The sequence below is a fragment of the Telmatherina bonti genome, assembly GCF_933228915.1.
Source record: "Telmatherina bonti genome assembly, chromosome: 23".
In the NCBI taxonomy this organism is placed as follows: Eukaryota; Metazoa; Chordata; class Actinopteri; order Atheriniformes; family Telmatherinidae; genus Telmatherina; species Telmatherina bonti.
This window is the reverse complement of record NC_136632.1, coordinates 26,089,944-26,100,055: the sequence shown is the minus strand read 5'-3', so window position 1 is coordinate 26,100,055 and position 10,112 is coordinate 26,089,944.

The following is a 10,112-nucleotide window of genomic DNA, read 5'->3' as shown; positions in this document are numbered from 1 at the left end:
TCTGCAGAGATGAGACGCTCAGCTCGTTCTGACCGAAGCTTCACCTTAAAGTTTTTCTTCCTGGTGCGGCTCTTCTATTTTTAGCCTGCTTTGCTGACGCAGCAGAAAACGTTTTTCCCACGCTTCTCTGTTGACGCTACAGCAGAGGAAGAGCAAACAGCGTTACTTCCTCCAGTGGCAGCGAGGGACGGACTGCCGGGCAGCTCCCTCTGTTCAAACACACCTCCACCTGTATGCGGCCCCGCCGCTGACTGGGGGTAAATTCCCCTCATTAGAAAGTCCAGAGCAGAACAAACACTGGAACGCCACCATGACATCACTCTTCTATCATTTACATCCTGAAAAAGGTAAAAATAACTGGTTTTTAACATATTTAGTTCCTGTAACAAGAACATAGACTTTCTACTGGTTTATGTCTACAAACACAAATATAAATCTATCAAACAGGCGCAGGTGGACCGACCGGGTCCTGACAGCTCAGTCAACTGGAATCATTCAGTTTTGTCAACGCGTAGCGGAGAGATCAGATAGTCGGGATTTTAGCTGCATAGAGGCAGAGACGAGACACACCAAGTCAGGACTAAATAAAAGATGTCTAGAGGTGTCAAACTCCGGTCCTTCAGGGTATCCGGCAGGTTTTTGTTGTTTCCCTCCATCAGTCAGGTGTGTTGGAGCAGGGAAACAACAAAAACCTGCAGGATACCGACCCTCCAGGACTGGAGTTTGACACCTTTAGACTCTACAGAATCTGAAATCCAGCAAAGTCCTGAACCACGACCTGAGAGACGGTCTCTATGGCAACGTGGATTTTAATCCCAGTGCGATCTGGGTTTCCAACGATGATAAAAATAAAAGGGTGTGATTATTTTTCTCTCTGCAGTTTCCTCTCCTCATTGCTTTTTTTTCTCGGCGTGTCGCAACATTTCCACCTGTGACACAGAACTAGTTTACTGCTAACTAACCAGGCTGTACTGCATCAGAGAGGAAATGTTTGTGTGGGAATAAATTGCCGAATTTCCGCCTTTCAGGATGTATGATGTCAGCAGGTCTTAAGCGTGAAGCTCTACTTCAGGTGTGGAGCTTTTCATTGTGGAGTCTCTGAGGGAGTCACACACCCACAGCCCACACAGTCAGTAGAAAACGGATGAATGAAAGTGGCCACTTGATCCTTAAAGAGAATAAAGACAGAATAAAAGAGGATCAGGGAAACTGATGGGAGATGAAGCGTCTGTATTAACAGAGGAGCTGTGGAGGCGTTGGGATTACATGTCCACAGAAGCTAATTTACTTAGTGGACACAAAGGAGCAGCTACTGCTGGAGGTTTAGTGTTTTCTGGAGTTCCCCAGGGGGTCCATCCTGGTCCCCTTTTTATTCTCATTTACTTACTTTCCCTCAATGCGATGCTGCTGGTTTTACCATCATGTCATCCTGATGTTTGTCAATAACATCTTCCATATGCAGACACAAACGGCATGTTTGTCCGTCCACCCACCTAACCTCACCTAGAAATCATGCAAATGTGTAACTGAGGATAAATATAACTGGAAAAACCTTATTTCACTGATAATGCACCTGAACTTTTTTGCATTAAATTTGAAGAAAAATCTGGAATTTTTCCTGTTAATCGGTTATTTTCTGGTCCGTCCTGCTTGAGATGAAACTGAACCATAAGTCTTGCATATCTGGTTTCTACCTGTACTAATGTTGTAATTACAAGTATCAGGATACAAGTTATGAAACTTCTGTTTATCTGAGATGAAACAAGAAAACCTGAAGCTAAAAACAAACAAATTTTCCCGTTTGGAGCGCAGGATTCTGAAAGCACACAGTAGCTGTTGCATAACGGCACACTGGAAGTGTGTGCAGTCAGGTCAGGTGACAACAATAAATGTGTAATAAAATCTTGTAAAGTGAGATTTTCTCTACTTCCAGTTTGTAATCCGCCAGGGAACACACACACACACACACACACACAGGCAGGAAATGAGAAGTGAAGCATTAGAAAGCGATGACGGGATTTATTAGATTGACAGTTAATTTCCTTTTTCTGTAAGCGAGCAGCAACCTGTGTTTGTATGAGAGCGTCTGGGGGTTTTCTTGGCCTATATTCTGGCGGTGGGGGCGGAGGGTTGGTCGGTATAAAGGGCCGTGCCGCAGAGACTCCTTCACACCGGCACCTGCTGACAGGTTGGTGCACACGCTCAGATCAAACACTTTAACATCCCTTCAGCTGTTTGCATTTTATTGATTTCTGATCTGTTTCAGCTGAAAACTCCTCTGAACGGATTATCGTCGCTCATCAGCCCGAACCATGAAGGTCAACGCCGCCATGCTCGCCTCCCTGCTCCGTCCCGTCGCCGCCGGGCTCGCCGTTCTGCTTCTGATTGGCTGGGCCGAACAGGTGGTGGCGCACCCGCTTCAGCAGCATCTCAGCGCGCCGCTACGACACCCGCAGACGCATGAGGCCGTCCGGGTCGTTTCGCAGCAGGTAAATTCAGAACAATGGTCTTTTATACAACATGAGCCTGAAGGAAAGAGTTTGTCTCAACCTGGAGGCTGGAAACTTCACGGCGGCTCCCACTTTGTCTTTCCAGGCTCAGAAGAAGCAGCAGCCAGATGACGACACCAGCTCCAGACTGATGCCCCGAGTCAGCCCCACCAACCAGGTACGTCCGGTTATCCCGCTTTACAGGCAGACGTTCCCGGTGCGGCACTATGACCTGACATGTGACCTCCTGCCCCCCTCCAGGACCACCTGAAGATCTGCTGCCTGCACGCCAACATCCTGGACTTCTACCTGCACAACATCCTCAATCACTATGACGACGAGCAGCCGGTCATGCACCTTCTGAGGACCGACCTGCACCGTGTCAGCCAGGATCTGCAGACCCGTGGATGTGTGAGTTTAGATCCTTTAGTCCTCATTTCCTCAGATTTCTGGTGAAATTTAGCCATTTTTTTTTCCAGCACACTCCGCTTGAGACGCGGTTAATCAGACCTTCTGCAAGTCGAAAGTTGTTCCACACACTGAACTGATAAAGACTTTCTGTGGAGCTGAAAGTGAACATTCAGAACAGAGTCAGACATCACACAGATCAGACCGATAAGACGCTAACCTCCAGAACCCGTCTGTCTCTGCAGAATGTGACTCATTACCATGATCATCATCACGCCGTGGAGTTCCGCAAGAAGCTGGAAAAGGTGAGATTTCAACAGATTCTACATTTACTGATGGTTTCGTTTCTTTTTCAGCTTCATCCTCTTCAGATCAACTAAAATATGATAATTCCACAATTAAACTAAAACAAATTCAGAAATATTTTGACTATTTCGCTTCATTATTGCTTCTATAATAGACAAAGTGTTATCTATTAGTTCCAAGATAGTTTTTATAATAATCATGATATTAATAACATAAAACTTTGCTATTTTGATTTTTTAAAACACAGATTTTTGGTTTAATCAAACAAAAGATGAATTAGCCTGAACGCCTCGTGATTTTCTTTAGATGTTTTTGTGAAAAATTGCAAAGTGAAAAACTGGTTTGTTTGAATCTTTTTTGATCAGATTGAGTAAATAAAATGTGTTTGTTTCAGCTGGAGGGCGATAAAGGCATAAACAAGGCGATGGGAGAGATCGACATCCTGTTCACGTACCTGTACGACTACTGCGTGGAGCCGCGCCATGCCGCCAACGACGACCACTGACGCCTTCAGCACAAGCACCTTTATCTTATTTAACTTTTACAGCCAAGACTTTTATACTCTATTTATTGATTTATTTAAACTAAAAGATATTTATGTTGCTTTTGTAAACTTGTGGGTAAAATATTTATACTAATAAGTTTATTGACCAGAGCTTTTGGACGACTCTGGTGTTGCTCATATTGCCATGTTCATGGCTTATTATAATAAAAACAGTATTTAAATGTCTCAAACTTGGACATTCATGAAGGAAATGTAAGATTGGTGACGTTTTCAAATAAAAATCTTCATGAAACATTTGTCTTTAGTTGTTGGGAGTTTCTCAGAAACGCGACGTAAAGTTTAGAGTCGTCGGAAAAGCTGCGATCCAGTTTTCAGTCTCTGAGATCATCCTGGAGATATTCTGGTCCAGTTTTCTGCACTCAGTTGCTTCGGTTCATGAAGGTTTACAGGTTCTGGTCCAACCAGAGCATCTAAAATCTGTGTTTGGATGCTTGTCTCTAGCTGTCGGACTTGAGGATACGTTGGCATCCAGAGGAGTTTATGGTGGAAGGAATGACTGCAGGGTTTCCGGATCATCATGCTTCCACCACCGTGCTGGACTGCTGGTTTTCTCCAGATGTCTAACTCTAACCCAAAGGGACATAGTTTCAGAAGTCTTGTGGTTTTTCTTCTGCAACTCTTCCATACGAGCCACACTGGTTCGGTCTGTCAGGAACATGCTGACGGAGGCCTGGACAGTCTGATGTAGAGTTTCATGTGTTGCATGTAAATAATCTTTCTAGAATAACGGACTTCAAGCAGCCTGAAAATGACTTTATAGACATCCCAGACAGATGAGCTGCTTATCTAAGATAATGACAGGTGTCTTTCCTCCTTGGCATCAACACACCTGAATTCTGGTCAAACTTCTACTTTTTTAAGAGACTGATGATGATGAACTGGTCTGTACATTGATCTGTACTAATTAAGCAGGAAAGATGGACCACTTTTTACAGCCCGCTTCTGAACTTTTACTTGATTATCATTAACCTTCAACACACTACCGGCGCATTCATGTGCTCGATTTTTGCAAGCGCTCGACAACTGCCGACTGAAATGCAGTAACAGAGTTCACTGTTGGTGAACTTGTCGGGCCACATTTAGAAGACATGATGTGTCTGAAGGGGAAAGTTTGAGCTATTCTTCGACGAAGAGATCATCGCTCTGTTCGTCTGCCAAGTAAAAGATGCAAACGGGGACAGAGCAGGACGATCGAGTCGTGTTGCTCACTTTTAATTTCAAGGTAGAATAAACCCCTGATCTTCCTCAGTAAAAAGTTCCAAAGAAAAACTAAAATTTTTTTTTTTTTTTTTTTTTTTTTCAAGAAATATATGCAAAAGACAATGAAAAAGACACAATAAACATATTTTTTTCATTCTTTATCACTACAATAAACATGCTTTTAAAACCGGTAGGCATGATTTTCTTTCTGTTTGTGAAAAAAAATGTAGTTTTATAAGGAAAAAACATATCTTCTGACTTTCATTTCACCCTAGGTGTATCTAGTTCTGACAGAAATAACGTCCGGCTCCGCCTCCATGCTCGGCTCAGGTGAAGAGATAAACTGTTGGGTTTTTTCGTGGTGGCAAATCTTAAACAGATCAGTGGTGAATTCTGACAAGTGCCGAGACCTTGTGGCAAAGAGACAACACGAGACAACAGTCACTCTGACAGGATGTGTCATGCCCTTTCAAGACGAGTTAACCAGCTTTAAGTCAAGATTTTTATGGTTTTATGTTGGTAAACAAACAACTGTTGGATTTTTTCAGACATCTTTTAACTCGGGTACTCATTTACTTCAATAATGTGGACTTCCACCAAACCCACCGTCAGCGTTGTGAGAGACACAAACACTTGATGAGTCTGGACTCTGCATCTGATCACTACAATTTTAACCGATTGGCAGGGGAGGCAGCCCAGAAGGTTAGGTTTAGGAACCTAACCCATAGGTTGGGTGCCTAAAACTAACCTAGAAAATTGGGTTCCCTAAAACTAACCTAGAAAATTGGGTTCCCTAAAACTAACCTAGAAAATTGGGTTCCCTAAACCTAACAAAGAAGATTGGGTTCCCTAAACCTAACCCAGAAGATTGGGTTCCTAAACCTAACCCAGAAGGATGGGTTCCTAATCCTAACCCAGAAGGTTGGGTTCCTAATCCTAACCCAGAATGTTGGGTTCCTAATCCTAACCCAGAAGGTTGGGTTCCCTAAACCTAACCCAGAAGGTTGGGTTCCTAATCCTAACCCAGAATGTTGGGTGCCTAAAACTAACCTAGAATATTGGGTGCCCTAAACCTAACCAAGAAGATTGGGTGCCCTAAACCTAACCCAGAAGGCTGGGTTCCCTAAACCTAAACCAGAAGATTGGGTTCCTAAGACTAACCCAGAAGGTTGGGTTCCTAATCCTAACCCAGAAGGTTGGGTTCCTAATCCTAACCCAGAAGGTTGGGTTCCTAATCCTAACCCAGAAGGTTGGGTTCCTAAACCTAACCCAGAAGGTTGGGTTCCTAATCCTAACCCAGACGTTTGGGTGCCTAAAACTAACCTAGAAGGTTGGGTTCCAAAACCTAACCCAGAAGGCTGGGTTCCCTAAACCTAACCCAGAAGGTTGGGTTCCTAATCCTAACCCAGAAGGTTGGGTTCCTAATCCTAACCCAGAAGGTTGGGTTCCTAATCCTAACCCAGAAGGTTGGGTTCCTAATCCTAACCCTGAAGGTTGGGTTCCTAATCCTAACCCAGAAGTTTGGGTGCCTAAAACTAACCTAGAAGGTTGGGTTCCAAAACCTAACCCAGACGGTTGGGTTCCTAAACCTAACCCAGAAGGTTAGGTTTAGGAATGCTACTGAATGATGCCTGAAGCAGAAGTTAATGCCGAAATAGGGACGCACAATTAATCGAATTTTGATCGGGATCACGATTTTGGTGGCCACAATTAAACAAACATGATTGTCAACAATATTTACATTCAAAACGCGAGCTCCACTGCCTGCGTCGCTGATTACTCACGTTCTCTACCAGTGGTCTGCCAACCACCAGGGGCCGAACACGTGGTTAAGGCTTCATTAAGCTGTCTAAATACCGACCGCACACAACTTTTACCAGCAGCCAGTTAAGTATTGTTGGTTTGGTTGGACATTTGAGTTTCGCATTTTTCCTGTTGCAGGTAAAACAAATTGTTTTGATTAAACAGCTGATCGAGGTGGTATAAAGTATGAACATTTTTACAACATGTGGCATTAAGCTACACAAACTCACATGCACAACCCGCCCTGTCGCGGATGACGTTGCTCGTTAAATATGAAATAAGCAGCTTCACTGCACAAAAAGCAGACATTGCCGCCCACAGTGATCCCTCCCGGCTTCAGACGAAGCTTCTCGTGGAGGATGTAACGAGTTTTAGACTGATGAGAGCAAGTCATGTCGAGAATGGAAAATACAGCTGCATCAAAACACTGGATAAGAAATATGAGATTTCTTCGTGTAATTATTTCTCCAAAGGGGCGTTTCCTGCGCTGTATGAAAAATGTCGAGGTCATAGTGATGGAGCGCTATATATATATGTGTGTGTGTGTGTGTATATACATAAACCTTAAATTGTACGTATATATGTGTATATATATATACATATACATATATATACATATATATATATATATATATATATATATATATATATATATATATATATATATATATACATATATATACATATATATATATATATATATATATATATATATACATATATATATATACATATATATGTATATAAAGTAGAGTTGCCAGGTAGGTTGTTTACAAGTGGTTCATTAAAAATACATGTTTTTCCAGACACAATGAATGATCGTGATTAATAATCATGATTACAATATTGCTCATAATCGTGTAGCCCTATGCTGAAACATGAACATGATCCGATCAGGTGTATTCACATGATTTAATACGATCGTAACGCTTTTCACATGCGCAGCGCCAACTTGTCATTTCTAATATCAACCTTTTGACTATCAAAATGCTGAACTCTTTGTTAAACAAACAAGGTTGAGAGTTGATGACCTTCCCGTGTACACTGGGACGGCGGTGGCGGTACACATACGAAGCTGAAAGTCTGTAAGCGTTCAGTCCATCCTGTGACATGTTTTTACGTCTGTACAGGATTATTATGAATAATTTATGAAATGGAAACTGGTTGTTCCACGCAATGGACTCTAAACTTTCTCTGATTGGCTTAACTGGTGCAGAAACCTGCAGAGACCACAAGTAGATGCAACCTACTTACCTACTTTCAGGTTTAGTTTCAGCTATGACTGAAAATGTCAGCGTGTGTGTGTGTGTGTGTGTGGGGGGGGGGGGGGGGGGGGGGGGTCAACCAGCATTTAAAAGAAGCCAAAGCAGCAAACGTAACATTACTGCATTTCACATTGGAGGATGCATGAATTCTCTTTGATAAAAGTGAATAAAGTTCCGTTTTTCTGCACTTTCATTCTATAAAAGGTTATTTTATTTTTCTGTTTCCAGTTTATTTGCGTTTGTTTGTGCAGAATTAGAGTAAATTTATTTAGAGGTCACTTTAAATTAAACCTTTTGATCCTTTAAAAAATAAAACAGAAAATGTAAGAAGTTAATGTGTAAATTTATCTCAGTTTGGATGGAAATGGAAGGACAGATGACAAACACTGAGGAATAAGTCGAATTTGATCAATAATTAAATGGGAAATTTTTCACCGCAGATGAGGATCACTGGCATGTTCTTCATCATGGTTGATGTTTCTATTTGTGTTCCTCAGACAGACAGAATATTCCTGCTTTTTAGTCTCGTTTTGTATCTTTAACCAGCGTTATTCTATCTTTGTTACCATGGAAGTCCACTAGAGGGCGCACTAAAGCAGTCAGACCTGAACCAGACTGGAAACCAGCGCTGGAACCATCATCCATGTTTGCAGCTGTGACGTTCTGCCAGCAGATGACGTCAAGACGTGCTTTTCCAGGCACTGGAGCGGCGCTGTGACACTGACCTGCACAAGCTCAAATCATGTGATCACATTTTATTTTATAAAGTCTGTATTTATGACGAGGAAGAATCAACCGATTCTTGAATTTCCCTTTGGGGATTAATAAAGTATTTTTCATTTTATTTCATGAAAGAGTCGATTTTGAGCTTTTCTGGACTTTTGCAGCTGTTTAATTTTCTGTCACACGAACATTTATATGGAACAAACAGATGGAGGCGATCATTTGAACTTTGCTTCTCATGTAAAGTTGTAGATGTTTACTTATTACAGGGTTGTAATCAGGACAATTTTCACTGCTTTTCTGCTCCAACACACCTGACTGAAAGTGTGAAAAAGCTGCTGGTCTGATCCAACCTGATTCAGGTGTGTTGGAGCAGAGAAACAATGAAACACTGGAGCTTGAGACCTTTATTTATCCAGTCTGCTTTCCTGGATGTTTGTTGGTTTTTTAATGATCAGGTTTATTGATGATAATTATGTTTTCCTCTTTCAGTCCCTCTTTAGTTCAACTTAAAATAATCAAAATATTAACTCTAGGAAAATGTAAAAATAGATATTAAAATGTTACTTTTATGCTTTTAAAAACATTTTCATTGTACTTTTTTTACTTCTATTTTATTTTCTTAAATTATTTGATCTTATATTTATTTTAATGTATTATTTAAATTTTCTACTGTTCTTTATTATCATTTCTTATGTTGTATATTATTTAAATTTTCCAGTTTTCTTTATTTTTTCTAAACATTTTTCTAATCTTGTTTCCTTCAGTTTCAGGGTTTTAGTGGTTTTAATGTTTTGGAAATCCATTGTTGAAGCCAGGAGAATCGGTTCCAGATCAGAGCGCCTGATTTTAAAGTCCATTTCTCCATTTCTTACTGGACTTTTCTTCTAAAATGGACTGAGAATCATCTCCACAAAAAGCTTCGAGGTGAGTCTGTGGTCACGTTTTCCTCTTAAACCAGTAAATAATCTCAAAGAAACCTTCTTTTATGCTGGTTTCTGGTCATTAAAGCCACACCAAACTGGGACTGAACCGGTTAAAACTGGTTTAGTCATGTGGACGGCGGCGGCGGATTATTTTCCTGCTGCTGAACTCGACGTGAAGTTAAACTTTCTCACAGTTTACTGAGTAAATCCTCCAACTATTCATGTCTGCATTTACCTGGAAAACACGAAGAGAGGCTTTGTCATCCACACACACACACACACACATTAATCTAAGCTCCTCCCACTTGGGGCGGGGCCAACAGCGCTCTACCTGCATGATGTCATCACAGGGGATTTCCCACACAGGTGTGAGGAGGAAAAGAGGAAACACCAGCAAACTTCCCAGCCTGTGTGTGATCAACAGCTG